Here is a 14926-nt window from a genome sequence, read left to right on the forward strand (position 1 = left end):
ACACCTTCCCTGTGAAGTGTGTCCCTTGATCACAATGCAAGCGGCAGGGCAGTGCCCACCGAGGGCTTATCTCTGTCATCAAGTGTTTGGTAGACACAGAGGCAGTGGCAGCAACCCACTGGGAAAACAGATTATAAGAGCCAAGGTTTCCCTTTACAATTGTCAATTTGCCACTGCATGAAAGGTTCCTCAGGAGCAGGCCTTTTGTGCTGTAGCACCCGCACCTGAACAGTAGTTGAGTTCCTTTGATAAGCATCATATCGAGATACCACATAAGTGGCTACTGCTTCAAACCAGGTCCCCACCCAGTTTTGGGTAACCGACACACCATTTGACACACACCCGGGTGTCCGACAGAGTGCATTTGTCGGGCTACAAAGGGGATTAGGCTGTGAGGGCATGCAGGGCATCCAGTGTGCTAGCAGCCCCACACCCAATCATCATGCAGCCCCACATTCTTTTCTAACCATGTCCATCTCTCTGCTTTAGAGGCCTCAGCCTGAATGTCCTGTAGCTGTCCCCTTTTCACCAACAGAGGTCTCACAGGGGTCTCAGACTCCTGCTCTACCAAGACTGCTCATCTGACAGCTGAATCTGCAAAGTTGTTCCCTCGAGTTACTGGAAACATTTCTTTATTATGTGATTTACAATTTACCACAGCTAGTCAGCAGCTGCAAAGCTTCTAACAGTTCAGAGACAAACCCAGCATTCTTAACTGGAGTCCCTGCCATGTTGAGGAAACCTTATTCCTCTACCGCCATCCAAAATTGTGGCATACACCAAATGTATATATACAGTCTATATAAATTGCTACAATTTTCCATTTAGCATATTTACAAGTTTCAATTAAATCTTTTCATTCGGTCTGCTGGTTCTACACCAGATTATTCACAGTTTATACAGCCAGGCAGGTAGCCTGCACAACACATAAACATGGCCCCTTGGCCACTGCATTGAGGGGTCCTGAATAATAACCCACCAGATGATGCCTACCTCCATGCTCCTGCGCCAGCACAGCAGCTCACAACCCATTTCTTTCACTTACAGACAGATTACATACAGATGATCTGTCTGAGAAGGAATTCACCCTGGCTTTATTATGTAGTTGGTTTTATACCCTTTTTTCTGTCCGAAGATCTAATACTTGGAGTAGCCTGGCCTTATGGATTCCCTCATTAGGTAAAACAATCACAAAATCACATAGCTCATACAGTAATTCCTTATTTTGCAGAACAAAACATCATTATCAGTTTTCGGTGGGTAATGCTCTTTCAAAAATCTCCACACTAATTCCCACCCTTCTCCCAGATTCTCTCTTAAGGTGTTCTGTTTCTCCTTTTGCCTTTTCTTTTTCTGCATCTATAACTTCGTTTCGTTCAGCCATCGCTTTTAGCTTTTCCGTCAGGGATCTTTGCGTCTCATCCCATTCCGTTTTCTCTATGATATTCTGTTGAATTCTCAAATATTTCTCTAAAATAAAACCCTTCTCTGTTTATTTTTATCCCAATGTTCATACACTTTTCTACATTCCTGTTCAGACTAAATTCCATCTGACAGTCCATATTTCTATTTAAGTTTCACTTTGCATTAATCTAATTTCTTTTCTTTTTTTTTCTTTTCTGACACCCAGCCAGACACCTCTCAGAGTAAAAAGGCTTTGGCTCCAGACCGCTTTCTAATTTCAGTGGAGACTTTTTCTTTTTAGTACGCATGGCCATGACTTTAGCTGCAGCTTGCTGTTCTTTAGTTTCAAGACTAGTCTTTTTTGAAGCTTCCCATAATTTCTGTGATTCCTCTTTCCATGACATGTTTTCCAGTTCACTTTCTTTCCTTTCTTCTCCTTCTCTTCTAACTTTCCCCTGTCCATTCTGACCACTAACAAAGATCCTTCATAGTTATGGGCCCCTAATTATCATATATAAATCAAAGTTCCCTTACACCTATTACCAGTTCATGAACATAAAAATATTTTCTTCTGCCTGGACTCTAACCCAAGCTTAGTGGGACTCTAACCCACCTACTCCTGCCTTTTTTTTTCTTTTTTCTCTGAATTTGTCGTTCATGTACTTTGCTGGACCGCTCAGCCCAGCTTTGCCTTTAGAGCTCTCATTACCCACTGTCGACAATGCCTTACTGTTTCTAGAACACTATCACATTAACTACTCCGCAGAGCAAAAACCACACGTCTGTGTTAAGATATGTTCATTTCACGAGTCCCAGACTCGCCGGGTCCCAGACCCGTTATAAGTCCCTGACTTATCGAAGAGAACACCCCCGTGGCTCGCTTTTCAAACTATTAGTTCTTTTAAGGATCACTTACTGATGTCAGACAGCTGCCAACTCTCCAGAGACACATGAACTTGGGGTCAGTACCGTTACACAGTGGTACAGTGGTTAGCATTACTGCCTTTTTTAGCACTGGGGCCCTGGATTCGGTTCCTGGGTTTCTATCTGCATGGGGTTTGTATGTTCTCCCTGTGCTTGTGTGGTTTCCTCTGAGTGCTCCAGTTTTCCCCCACAGTCATAAGACATACTGATAGGTTTATTGGTTTCCCTGGTGTGAGTGTTGTGTGCTGCGATAGACTGGCATCCTGTCCATGATGTACCTCATCTTTCTTTCCGGTTCTGGCATCCCCCCGACCTTGTACCGGCTAAACGAGTTAAAAAAGGGATGGATTGATGACTAAACTGGAACCATCAGAATGTCTCAAGGGGTATAAAACTGTTTTAAGGTAGTAAAAATTTTAAGCTTGCTTTATCCCCGAAAACTTTTATTGGGTGCAGTGGCTCGAAGACAGGGTCAAAAGTTAGAAAGGAGTCCTGCACTCACTAACTCATCAGCAACAAACACTTGTTATTATAATTGTTCCCTTTATTGGTTTCATATGGTAATCTCTGGTAGTCTCTGCAGCTGATCGATTTGGGGAGTGTGGGTCTTCCTTTGGGAAATCAGACCGATTGCCTTAGTGAAATGCAAAAATAAAACATGCCATGATTGAAATCAGTATTATTTTAATTTAGTAAGTTTAGTAAGTTAGAAGGAAAGAGCATGAAGCTATTGTGCACTTTTAGAGTTGACCTTTAATATGAATGCAGCAAGCTGACATTTCACAATGAAATTCTCTTATGTATTACATGCTGAATCAGATTTATCTCTGCAGACACCCCTAAAAGCCAACAATGATAAGTGCCAGGCTGCTACCGAGGCCTGCGTGGACAAAGAGACAGTTCCAGGAATGTGTCACTGCTCTAACTGTGATTCATTGCATCATGCTAGAGGCAGGATCCCTCCATGTAACCCAGCCTTTCCTCAGTCCTTGAGCCAGTACTTCCTCATGGTCTGTTTCTTTTTGCTGTTTCTTATCTTGGTCAAATATTTGGTTAGTGTGTATTGTCTGTTTAGGGTTCTGTAGCATTTCAGTTTATGTTGTGTTTGAGTGTGTCCCAGTGTGTGAGATATTGTCAATATTTTGTCTTTGTCGTAAATGTCTGTAGTATGTCTGTAGATTTTATTTTACTTTTTTTTGTTTAATGTAAATATCATTACTTTTATTTGCTTTGGCAACACTGATTGTACCCATCAGTCATGCTAATAAAGCACCTTGAATTGAATTGAATTGATATTGCTGTTTGATCTGTACTGTGATGTGGTTGATTCTGAGTTGTGGAGCTCTAGCAGTGCTGTCCTGAGGCTGGCTGGTGTCGGTGTGGCTCGGACCAGTGAGCCTTGGGACCAGCTGGCTCAGGGGGCTCTGTTTTGGACTCATTTCTTGGCTCAGCAGGGCTTTGTGGTGGTAGGAACTTTGGTCACTGTTTTTTAGGTGTAGCCAATACTTTAATACTCTCTTCTGTATGTCTATCAATATTGGGTACTGGCCTAATTCGGCCCTGTACCCATTGTTACGCGTTTTTTCTCTGCACATGAAGGATGTTTCTATAGATCTCCATGTGCAGAGTTTCTGTGGGGTGTTTGTCCAATTGAGTGTCCTGGTCTGTGAGGGGACCCCACACTTCACTGCCGTATAGGGCAATGGGTTGGATTACACTTTCAAATATTTGGAGCCTGATTCTTGTTGGTGGGTTGATGTTGAATAGCCTCCTTCTTATTGCGTAGAATGCCCTGAGTGCCTTCTCCCTCAGTGCCTTCACTGCCAGCTCAAAACTCCCAGATGAGTTGGTGGTGAGACCGAGATATGTGTAGCTGGATGTGTGCTCCAATGTGTTGTTGTTCAGTGTGAATTTGTACCTGTTTCCCTAAGGTCTGGCTTTCTTCTAGAAAACCATAACTCTGGTCTTGTCCAGATCGACTGTCAGCGCCCAGGTCTGACTGTACTGCTCCAGCACTGCCAGGTTCTGCTGCAGCTCCTGTTCTGTGGGCAACAGCAGGACCAGGTCATCTGCATAGAGCAGGAACTTGATTTCTGTGTTGTGCAGTGTGAGACCAGGGGCTGTAGACTTTTCCAACATTCCTGCTAATTCGTTGATATAGATATTGAACAGTGTTGGGCTCAGGCTGCAGCCCTGTCTCACCCCACGGGCCTTAGGTGAAGAATTTGGTTCCAATTTTCACTGCACATTTGTTTTCTGAATACATTGATTTAATTACTGTATGTCGTAAACTTTACCCCCTATGCCACTTTGGAGTAGTTTATAAAACAATCTTTCATGCCAAATCGAGTCAAATGCTTTTTTGAAATCGACAAAGCAGACAAAAAAATTTCCTTTGTCTTTTTGGTGGACGTGTTTGTCTTTTAGTGTGTGTAGGGTGTAAATGTGATCAGATGTGCGGTGATCTGGTAAGAAGCCAATCTGACTCTTGCTCAGGACAATGTGTTCAGTAAGGAAGGCCAGTATTCGTGTATTCAGGATACTGCAGAATACTTTCCCCAGGTTACTGTTCACACAGATAGTTGTTGGGATCGAGTCTGTCTCCACTCTTATAGATAGGCGTGATCAGTCCTTGATTCCAGGCCTCGGGGAAACATCCAGCTGTCATGAAGAGATTGAAAAGTTTGAGCAGGGCTTGTTGCAACTTCAAGCTGCTGTGTCTCAGCATCTCGTTGTTGACTCTATCTTAGCCACAGGCTTTGTGTGGTCTGAGGGCCTGGAGTTTGTGCAGTAGCTTCTGCTCAGTGATCGGGAGTCTAAGGGGTTTTGGTTGTCTTTTATAGACAGGTCCAAAATTTCGAGTTTTTAATAAATGGTGTTTTGGTCTAATTGATTTGTATTTAGGAGCTTTTGACAGAGATTTTCAAAGTATGTTTGTCAGATTGTCCCAATTTGGATGGCCAATTCTTCTGGTTTGGATTTATTTAGATTGTTCCACTTCTCCCAGAAAGTTCTGATTTAGTGACTCCTCAATTTCTGCAAGTTGTTTGTTTATGTATGTGTTTCTTTTCTTTTTCAGTGTGTGTTTGTAAAGTTTTACCGTTTCACAGTAGCTGAGGTACAGATCTGTGTTGTGTGGTTGTCTGTTTTTGATTTGAGAGTTTTCGTAGTGCATTTCTAATGTTTTTACACTCCGTATCAAACCACTTTTCTTTTGCTTTTGTTTTTTGGTAGTTTTTTTATTTAGTTGTTTTTAGCTTAGATTTTGATGCTAGTTTGTGAAATAGGTGATTTAGATTTTATTTGGCCAAGTTTATGCCTAATTTGTTGGTTAGATATGGAGTGTTTAGGAATGTGTCTAACAGAGTTTGAATTTCTTAATCGCTCAGTGCAGTTTGGTATCTGTCTAGGCTGTCTGTGTCCCATCTGTACGCCTGGTTGAGGTCGTACAGCTGGCTGGGCTGTGTCAGTGTGTCTCTGTGCTGGTGTGCTCTCTTCATGTAGAGTGTGATCTGGCTGTCTGGTGGTCGGAGAGAGGAGTTTGTGGCCTGACAGTGAAGGCACAGATACAGGAGGGGTCCAGGTCAGTGATGGCGTAGTCCACCACACTGCTACCCAGCTGTGCTGTAGGTAAACCTGCCTAGAGAGTACCCTCTAGTCCTGCCATTGACGATGTACAGGCTCAGCCCTTGACAGAGCTGAAGGTGCTCGCGTCTGATGCTGTTGACTGTGGTGTCATGGCTACACCTGTGTGAGGTGACCAGTGTGTGGTACAGAGGGAATTGTCTGAATAAATGAGTGTTTCCCTGTGTGCTGGTAAAGTCTGCCAGTATGGATGTTCGTGCATTGAGGTCACCACAGAGCAGCACATTTCCCTAGCCCTGGAAATGACTGATCTCCGTGTGGAGACTGGGGAGGCTTCCCTCACTGTAGTAAGGGGATTCTGAGGGTGGGATGTAGAAAGCACACAGGAAAACTTCATTTTCTGTACAGCTGATATTTCCTTTGATTTTAAGCCAAACTCGTGACTCTCTTTACTAATTGTATGGAGTGACTGAGCTCCGCTCTGTACCACACAATGGTCCCCCCAGAGTCTGCCCCGAGTGATTTGGGTTTTTTTGACAGAGGGCACCATGATCTCCTTGTAGCCTGGGGGACAGTGGGGGACTCCATGTCTCCCTGACACCATGTCTCCCATAGGGGCATCTTTCTTTCACACTTTCTTTTGTGTTTGTGTTTTTATAATGTAATGTATGACAGAAGATGTGATCTCCATTTGGGAAAAGCAATACCTATTTAATTTAGTTCAGGTGGGTAGCTGCGTCAGCTGCGTAGGCTGCAAAGGAACAAGTAATAGGTTTATTCCATGCTTTTCTGGACACTCCACTCAAAGCACTTTATAGGTAATGGGGACTCCCCTCCACCACCAATGTGCAGCATCCACCTGGATGATGTGATGGCAACCATAGTGCGCCAGAACACTCACCACACATCAGCTATCAGTGGGGAGGAGAGCAGAGTAATGAAGCCAATTCATAGATGGGGATTATTAGGAGGCCATGATTGGTAAGGGCCAATGGGAAATTTGGCCAGGACACCGGGCTTACACCCCTACTCTTTTCGAGAAACACCCTGGGATTTTTAATGACCATAGGGAGTCAGGACCTCAGTTATACATCTCTTCCGAAGAATGGTGCCTGTTTACAGTATAGTGTCCCTGTCGCTACTGGGGCATTAGGACCCACATAGACTGCAGGGTGAGCGCCCCCTGCTGGCCCCTCTAACACCTCTTCCAGCAGCAACCTTAGTTTTTCCCAGGAGGTCTCCCATCCAGGTACTGACCAGGCTCATACCTTCTTAGCTTCAGTGGGTTGCCAGTTGTGAGTTGCAGGGTGATATGGCTGCTGGCCATAAAAGAAAAGAGAGGAGAGAAAACACTACGTTTTGTCCGTGGATCCGGCACATCTGAAGAAGGCTCCACCTACTTAATTTGTCTACTTTGTCTGATTTTAGCCTTAATTAAATAAGTTCATAAATATCCATTCAATAGTCATTTAAAAATGATTTGGGAGCCTCCTCCGTGGCCCAATTGTGTCATTAGCTGACTGTGACTAAGGTTCTCCAAGTGGAAGCACGCAATTGGCTGAGCACCACTAAGGGTAGGGTGAAATTAGCTGATCAGAGCTAATGACAGTTGAGAGATGATTTGGCTGAGGTGCCAGCAGAGAAAATATGGAGGATTTGACTCCCTGATGACCTGCCATTTTGTCTATGACAAATGGATAACAATGTATGGTGATAGTTACGCTGATAGGTTCATTGCCCAAGACAACAGGTGGGACAGTAGAAGTGTGATGATGTAGGGAGGAAATCTCCTTTAACAAGAAGGCATTGTTCCAAGAACCTGTTTGGTACAGATTGAGATTGAAATATATTGACAGGATTCCAATGGTACAAACTCAAGGAAGCAATGGCTAACCTTTTCCCCCTGACTTAGATCTAGCAGAACATCTGTAAGACCATGTTGACAATGGCATTCATAGGTGACAACCATGATTGCCCAACCTTTGCCATCTGGCTACAACTGCACAAAAAGAGTTAGCATTTCAGCAGTCCAATCAGAGGTTGATCAGGTATTTGTGTCAACACTGGCAGAATTGGATCAATACCCTGAAAGATCACAGCCAATATGGAATTTGTAATGTTTTCATTTTGGCAGTATCTTTTATATTGAAACCATAAGTAGTTTTCTCCAGATTTTCAATGATTCTGTTTGATACCTATGATTAAAATATTTGATTAAAGCCATTAGACCTTAGTGCTATGTTTCTTTTGTGAAACTTCTGTATCACTTTTTGTACTTATTATATATATACACAAACAGTCCTTGAGCCTTGGTCTAGTGCTTCTCATTTACGATTTAGTTACTCCAGTTTTATGTCTCTATGTGCAAATTTCTCCAGCAGAGAATAAGTTTTGTCATTAATTAATTTAATATAAAGTAGACCTGGGAGATTATTATTCCTGTGTGTGAAGTTCCCAGATAACTACAGAATACCATGATACATTGCATCAGTGTGTTTGCATTGATGCTTATCAAAAAGAAGAAATAGAATAGGGTACCAAATGTTGGTGTTCAGGTTGGTGGACCAGTGTTTCCTAGCCAGCACCTCTTATCGTCTTCCTCCAGTCAAATATATACAGTACAGTACAGTACATCAAGCAAGGTTAAATGTCTTGTCAGTAACTGGATTTTGCACTATTGGCACTATGTAAACTATTGGGAAATATCTGTTATTGTCTGCAGCATGAAATCTGATTTTGTCCTCTGGGAACTTAGGAAACTGTCAGAACCATTAGTTTGCCCACAGAGATGCCTGTAGAGTTTCTCTTCACATTTTTTGAAACAGTGAATGAAGAGCTTATATTTGGTGGCATCATCTGAAGAGATCAGGAGAAGACGACACTGACCAGCAGAAAAAATTGTTTGCATTAATAGGAGCAATGAAAGTCTTATACGTTTCTCTTTTAAGCATAACATTGACATTTCTTTTTATTATGAGTAAATAAAAATGTAACAAAACATAAAATAACAGGGGTGGCAAGGCACTGTAGTGTTTAGCATTGCTGCCCAGCAGCACTGGGGCAGTGGGTTCAATTGCTGGGGTGGTATCTGCATGGAGATTGTACTTTCTTCTTGTGTTCACATGGGTTTCCTCCAGGCACTCTGGTTTCTTCAGACATCCAAAGACATACAGTACTGGTATGTTAATTGACTTCTGGGAAAATTGGCCCCAGGTGTGAATGTGTGCAGGTTTTGTGGGTTTGTGTCTGTACGTGGCCTGTGATTGACTGGTGTCCTCCCCAGGGTGGATATGGTCCATTGCTTGCCAGGATCCGTTAGAGCATCTCCCATGACCCTGTACTGGTTAGAGCAGTTGGAAAATGGATGGATAAAATAACAAACATTTCCTAATAGATTTATCATGGAAACTCTTTCTTCTTTGAACACTATTAGGACGACGAAACTATAAGTCTAACTTCATAATTTTTCATATTATGTATTAACAGTGTGAAGTTATGTTTTTTTAAAATGGCACATTTAACTGCATATAACTATACATAACTATGGAGTGCAGCATATATGGTTTCTTAATTTTCTTCCCTTTCAATCCCCTCCACTTGCATTTCTTCTCTAATGACCTAGTTCTAAGAGCATGTAGATACATCAACATCAAATCTGATTAACAGTGCAGGCTCCAAAGTAAAAAAATTGTTTTCTACTTTTCAGCATGGATTTAATCTCTACTTGCACCTGATTATTGTACTAAGCATGATTAACTAATTATCATTATTTATTCAAGCTTATCTTTGCTCAAACATTACTGTATTGTTAAAATTCAAATGTTGAGTGGTATAAATTGAATATTTTGAATTTAGCACGATTCAGTAAATGCAAGATACAGACATTATTGCACTCTCAGGGAAGGTTGAGAGATTATCTTAAGGTGTAGACTGGACAAGCAGCCCTGGAGACATTGTAGTTCTGATGTTTGTGGGTATCATTATTCAATAGGTGTGAAATGGAAGAGAATGAGCAGCACATCAGGTAAAGGAGGGGAGAGTAGGAAGAGAAGTAAATACAAGAAGGTGATTGGGGAGGAAAAGGGATGTGTAGAATTGCCACAGCAGTGGTGATGGTAGTATAACTAAAGTACAGCAATCAAATTAGTGGGAAAATGCTGCGTAGAGCGTACAATTAATGTTAGTTTGGTTGAATCTTGACTTAGTACAGCTCCATGTGAGTGGGAAAATCACTTTCCCCCCTGCAGTCTATTTGATAGGATGACATTTCATTTTTACTTGCTATCTATTTTTTGCTTTTTAGAAGAATGGAAATAACTGTACACATGTGCTTCCTGAAAATAATTTCCACAGAATGAAAGAGCAGGAAATAGGCAGTAATACCTTTTTCTGTTGAAATAATCATTACCAGATGCAAAGGAAACAGTAATGAAAATTACCAACTGTAATTGTTCCAACTTGTCTTTCCTCACAAAATGTCTAGGACGGGTAGTGACAGCTCAGTTACAGTACCATTCTGCCTTCAATTAACTCTTTAATCCTTTCTAGTGTAGCGGCAAGGCTTATTAAAAATTCAAGAATTAAGTTTGCTGCTCCCTTGCCAGCCTCTCTGTCTCTCATCTCAGTGGTGCTGGATACAGAAAGGCCATTCCATTTAGTTCACATTTAAGGTGCTTTTCTAGCTGATAGAGTTTCCTGATAAGGAACAGCTCCTAAAGCTGAGATTCACCAGCCACCCTAATAAATGGTCATCCCTGGCTCCTTACTGTCTGGGAGATTCCTTGGGAGAGTCTTATCCCAAGGTTTACAACCTTAAGGTCAGAGTGCATTGTTACTCATCATCCACCTCGATCAGCCAATCAGGAACTCGTAGGGCAGGGTAACCCCACGTGGGTCTCGGATGCCCACGAAACTTTCAACCAATGAATGACCGTAGTTCCTCCAGGTAAAACAGGCAGCACAGGGCCCAGAAGGGGGCTCCTCCAGGACATTCTCAGACTCATCTCGGACAATCACGTAAAGGCCAGTGTGTCTGAATGCCAGGACTTTACTTTGTTCTAAGAGTCAAGAATGGAGGTCGCTGTGCATAACCAAAGGATTCGCCCGAGGTTAGCCCAGCAGCAAGCCTCGTGAACCCACCACGAATGCTCACCTGATCAACAAGTGAACTACGGTCGGAACTGTGGACAGCTGAATCTAGGATTCAGGAATAACGCTATATTGGGAACGAACTAGTCTTCCACCAGCAAGAGTGTGACTTGCTTGGACCCACAGTCACTTTCCGTGTGCACAATCTCTATTAGTTCAGCCAACACTAACTGAAATCTTACTAATGCACTAAAGACTTCATTGACCAGAATTCTGCAGATCATGTGCTAAATAGGGCAGTATGGTAGCACAAAGGTTAGCATTGCATTCATTTTCTGGAGTTCTATCTCCATGGAGTTTGTATGTCCTCCTTGTAATCTTGTAGGTATCCTCTGGATGTTATGGTTTCCTCCCTTAGTTCAAAGACATACTGGTAGGTTAATTGACTTCTGAGAAAATTGGCCCTGGTGTGAGTGGTGTTTGTGCCTGTGCCTGTGTGTGCCCTGTAATAGAATGGCAACCTGTACAGGGTGCATCCTCTATTGCATCCATTGCTTCCTTTTCCCCTGCCACCTTCCATTGGATAAAGCAATTAGAAAACAGATGGCTAACTAAAGGTGCTTTACATCAGCACATATCTCCCATCCCAAATTGTAATGGCTCCTTGTGAAATTTAGAGTGGACTTTAGGATTCTATGAAATGTAAAAGCATTGAATGATCTAGTTCCGATTTATTTTAAGGACTTAACACATAGTACAGCTCTTAATCTTAGACAGTCTTTTAGCAGAAATGCTTATAAATTAAACACAGAATTAGGTGTTGCTATGGATTTTCAGTGAAGCTTCCTTGAGTACTGGTTCACAAGGGAGGATGAGCTTTCTGATAGAGCTTCTTTCAGGACACTGACACAACCCAGGACAGTGCTTCTCATGATGAATGCCCAGGCTCGCAGACATCTAGCAGAGAGCCTAGGCACATCTAGATCATGGTCTTAAATTCACAGGTTGTGGACAATTATCCAAAAGACCTGTAGGGCATGGAGACTTATTCCACCTGGCGACCTCTTGGCCAACCACCAGCCATACATTTGGAAGTTGCCAGCAGCCATATTACACTGCAACTCACAACTGACAACCCACTAAAGCTACACAGTTGTGAGCCTGGTCAGTACCTGGATGGGAGACCTCCTGGAAAAAACTAAGGTTGCTGCTGGAAGTGGTGTTACTGGGGCCAGTAGGGGGCACTCACCCTATAGTCTGTGTGCGTCCTAATGCCCAAGTATCGTGACAGGGACAATTCAAAAACTTCCTACTAATATTCTTTACATCCAGTGCCTTTCAAGTATGTATCTAATGGGCCCCAAGCATTCATATACTCAGTAAGTTTCCCCTGTAAATTATATGAAATCTTTTCAAATTTAACTTGTGATACAGCCTCTTTAATCCATTCTTTGTATTATGGTCCTGTACCTGTAGGTTGTAAAATGTCCAGGCCTTCACTGTATGTTAGTCTGCAATAGTTTATTGCTGTAATTATCCATTTCTTGTTTTAGTTCACTTAACGGAAAGGTTTTAGACAGTAAACTTTTAAGTTTTGAGTAATTTAAAAATTATTTTGCTGGAAGAGATGTTTGATGAGATAATTCAGAAAAAGACAACACATTACAGATGACCTCACTTGGTCCCTCAATACCACGTCCCTAGCCAAAAAAGCACAGCAGCATCTCTATTTCCTGCGGTGACTGAGGAGGGCAAACCTCCCCCTGCCCATTCTTACCACTTTCTACAGAAGCACCATTGAAAACACCTTGACCAGCTGGATCACTGTTTGGTTTGGGAATTGCAACGCTTCAGACCGCAAGACCCTGCAACGAATTGTGGAAACAGCTGAAAAGATCATTGGAGCCTCCCTCCCTTCCATTTCTGCCATCTATCACAAACACTGCTTACACAGGGCCTCCAGTATAGTAGATGACCCCTCCCACCCCTGCCATAAACTCTCTGCCCTACCATCTGGAAAAAGATATCCCAGTGTACGGGCTAGCTCCACCAGACTCTGTAACAGCTTCTTCCCGCAGACTGTCAGGCTCCTCAACACCCTGGAATCTACTTGCACACACCAATTCCAGAAACAGGGTTTAAATCCCCCCAGTGTGTTGTGTATGTTGTATTATGTATTTGCCTTGTAATTTGCACTATCTGCACTTTGCACTATGTTTATCCTGTCTACAATGTATATGTCAGTGTCCTGTCTGTCCTGTCTGTATCTGCACCATGGACCAGGAGGAACAATATTTCGTTCCACTGTATACTTGTACAGTATATTGCTGGAATGACAAATAAACGTGAACTTGAACTTGAATTTGTTATCTCTAATCATATGACCCAATTTACTAACACCTACTTGGATCCATACTGACCAATTAATTGGTCTCGACAGTATAGTTAGTCTTGGTGATCTAAATAATGGTTGATGTAAACAGAATATAAAATTCTATTGCAACTTTTTAATATTTTAAAATAAGAGCCAGTTGGTGTTTCAATTAAAGATTTTGGACATACCTTGCTATAATACAAACTTTCTAAGGAGATACCTAGCTCCGATGCTGTATCATGCTCAATTTGCACCCAGTCCTTTTCTGTTTCTGCTTTAAACCACTCCTTTGCTTGAACTGAGCCAAATGCCAAGTAATCATTATAAAAATCGGGAAGGTCTAATCCACCTTTATTTTTTGCTGCACTAAGTCTTTCAAAAGAGCAACAAGCTTTTTTCCCTTTCCAGACCAAAGATGTTATCATTTTATGCAGTGCCTCAAACCATTTCTTGTCAATCTCTTCAGGTGGCATTCTCAGTGTCTCTACTTTAGGCAGTACTGACATCTTAACTATATTAATTCTACCCCACATAGAAATAGGTAAACATCTCCATCTGAGTATGTCTCCATTTAGTTTATTTAATAAGTCTCTTAAATTGACATCTCTGGTAGCTTTTAAGATAGATTTTATTCACAGACCCAGACACCCTATCTCTGTTATAACTTGTACAGGGTGAGCAAACTTATGATTCAATGATGACAAATTGAGATACATAAGCTCTGTTTTGCTCCAGTTGACCTTATAGCCTGACATCTTACCAAACTTTCAATGACATCTACTGCTGCAGATATTGACTTGTGCACATCTGTTAAAAACAGTATAACATCATCCGCATATAGAGCCATCTTATAAACATTTTTTATGAATACCTATACATTTTATCTGGACTGATGCTCTTATTTTGCAGGCTAAAGTTTCGAGTGCTAAATTAAATAGTAAAGGTGATAGAGGACAGCCTTGTTTGGTGCCTCAATATAAACACAAAGGTTTGGATACACAGCTGTTAGTCATTATTGATGCCTGTGGACTGTGATATAAGATTTCAATCCATTTAATGAAATATGGGCCATAACCAAAATAATTTAGCACATTAAATAAGTACTTCCAACTCTGTCAAAGGTCTTCTCAGCATCCAGTGTGCATATAGCTGATGTTTATTTACTGAGCTTATCATGATAAATCAAATTAAACAGCTTTCTTGTATTATCTGAAGAATATCTTTTATCATAAATCCTGTTTGATCTGGATGTATGATTTTTGGTAGCACCTTACCTAACCGATTAGTAAGTACTTTAGCTAGAATCTTATTGTCCAAATTCATTAAGCTTATTGGGCGGTAACTACTGCACAATGATGGATCCTTACCCTTCTTATATACAACGGTTATTAGAGACTCTCTAAATGATAGTGAAGTCGTGTCTGTTAACCACATATTATTAAATGTTTGCAGTAAGATTGGACTAAGTATGGACTGAAATATCTGGTAGAACTCAGCTGTATACCCATCAGGTCCAGGTGATTTATTGTGAGAAAAGAAAGCAATAGCTTC

The sequence above is a fragment of the Atractosteus spatula genome, chromosome 14, assembly GCF_055471065.1.
Source record: "Atractosteus spatula isolate fAtrSpa1 chromosome 14, fAtrSpa1.hap1, whole genome shotgun sequence".
Lineage (NCBI taxonomy): Eukaryota > Metazoa > Chordata > Actinopteri > Semionotiformes > Lepisosteidae > Atractosteus > Atractosteus spatula.